We start from the raw sequence: 2,500 nt of genomic DNA on the forward strand, positions 1-2,500 counted from the left end.
TAATAGATGAATGAATATATATATCGTAGAGTAAACCTTTTATGTAGGGACATAGTGTAGCCTTATTAGAGGTCAAACGTTTGCCCACAAGTTTGCAACCAAAACTACAGGTGAAGTCAAACGAACCTATTCTTAAGTAGCTTGTTAGATCAAGATTATCGAAGCTAAATAGGTTCAAGTCGTTTGATAGCTTGTTAGATCAAGATTATCGAAGCTAAATAGGTTCAAGTCGTTTGATCGGCTCTCACAGGATATGTTTCTCACTCCGGGAATCATCTTGGTAGCTCGCCTCTGTACTCTCTCCATTGTACTTATGCCTTTTTTTTTTTTTTCCAGCAGGATGACCTAAACTGAAGACAATGAGAAAGCTGAGTACGCACACCAATGACTTGTGAAGAGTGAGGATAATTTCCCTGAGCAAATTTGTTAACGCTACTCATAAATCTATTTAATTGCTTCTATGCACCTAAGCTTACTTGATTCTAAGTCACCAGAGATCATTACAACCAAGTCTTTTTTCCCCTCACTTGCCTTTTCTAGTTCAAGAACATTCATACTGTACCTTGCATTTTCGTTTTCACAACATTTGTGTAAGGCTTTTCGACTTCTTGGTAACGAAATTCATTTGCCACCAGTGAGTCTAGTCATATCAGTGTGTCTGTAACTGTTGAAAGCTGCAGATGTTTACATTTTCTATTGTATATGTATGTATTTTCCCCATCTTAGTATCATCTATGAACCGATTCGATATCTTAGAATGCAACTCATTCTCAACATCATTGATATAGACGGGAAAGATTTTTAACCGGTCCCAAGACTGACCCTTGCGGTACGCCACTTTTGTTACCCGTAACCATTCAGAGGTTTGACCATTAACCACAGCTCTTTGTATGCGGCCCGTCAACCAACTACCTAACCATCGAAGAGCAACCCCATCTACACCATGACACTTAACTTTGGCTGGTAACTTTTGATAAGGAACCATATTGAATGCTCCTTTTTTTTTTTTAAGGCTTAATAAATGAAATAAACTATATTATCATTAAAGAAATCAAGCTTACTTGTCAGACATGGACGATTTATCAAATACTATGCTGGAAATCTATCAAGTGGTCGTCCTGTAAATACTTTATAAACATGTCACATATGAAGGTGTCCATAAGTTTATCATCTCAGACGTTTAGCTGATTGGATGATAAGATTCGGACAGTGACTTGTTTACCTATTTTGAGAATTGGTGTTGCATTAGAGATAAAAGTTTTCCCCCGTAGCAAGAGACTTATTGGATAGAGAAGTTAGAGAAAATACTCTCATTTTTCTCCTCTTTCAGTGTCGCAGGATAAAACTTATGTGGACCTGCCGTTTTATTTGTATTCACTCCATTTAGTGATGATGGTATATCTTCAACTCACGTCAATACGTCCCAAACCGTTCTGCCTCTCTTAGCAATGAAACGGATTTGGGACATGAGTTGTGTCTTCATATACATATATATATATATATATATATATATATATATATATATATATATATATATATATATATATATATTTTTATACTTTGTCGCTGTCTCCCGCGTTTGCGAGGTAGCGCAAGGAAACAGACGAAAGAAATGGCCCAACCCCCCCCCCATACACATGTATATACATACGTCCACACACGCAAATATACATACCTACACATATATATACATATTACGTTGGAGGCTCCAGTCATGGACAAAAGTCCACATCAAGGCCGGGCCTTAATTAAAGTATATAGAGGATTATGAACGGGATAAAGAAGAGACAAGGGAAAATATTCACGAATATTGGAGGACGTTTTAAAACCTCTCAGGTCACAGTTATTGGGAAAGACATGAGAAGGAAGAGAGTTCCAAAGCTTCGAGGTGTAAGGAAAGAAACAGTTATCAAAACGGCCCATTTATAAACACAGAAAAATATAGTTGCCATTTTCTCGTTACTCTCTCATACCTTCTCCCTTCGTGAGCAAATTCGGATGTATTCCACAATACATTTTGGACAACACCATCACTACAGACCACACCAACGTGATCGACAATATACAAACCATCTCCAGCACCGACACCACAGACCACACCAACGTCATCGACAATATATAAACCATCTCCAGCACCGACACCACAGACCACACCATCGCCATCACAAAGTCCTGATTTTGAAATGAACGAAAGCAAGACACGAGTCTGCTGTGGAGGGAGGGTGTCCTGATATCGGAGTGGTGAGAGGGAGTCTTGACCGATGTGTGGAGGGAAGGAGGGAGGGAAGAAGAGAGAAGAGAGACCCTGAGTTCGAAGTAGAGGGAGGGAAGGGGAGAGACTTGAGAGGGAGGGAGTGAGAGAGGGTAACATGAGTAGCATATGGCTTCGTATCACACGACCCACCGCCAGGGGCACATCCAGCCCCTGCCAAAGGTTTGAACCTCAGCGTTACACCTATACAACACTAGGCTATACTGGAGTAAGCCTATATGATACTAT

The sequence above is a fragment of the Panulirus ornatus genome, chromosome 3, assembly GCF_036320965.1.
Source record: "Panulirus ornatus isolate Po-2019 chromosome 3, ASM3632096v1, whole genome shotgun sequence".
In the NCBI taxonomy this organism is placed as follows: domain Eukaryota; kingdom Metazoa; phylum Arthropoda; class Malacostraca; order Decapoda; family Palinuridae; genus Panulirus; species Panulirus ornatus.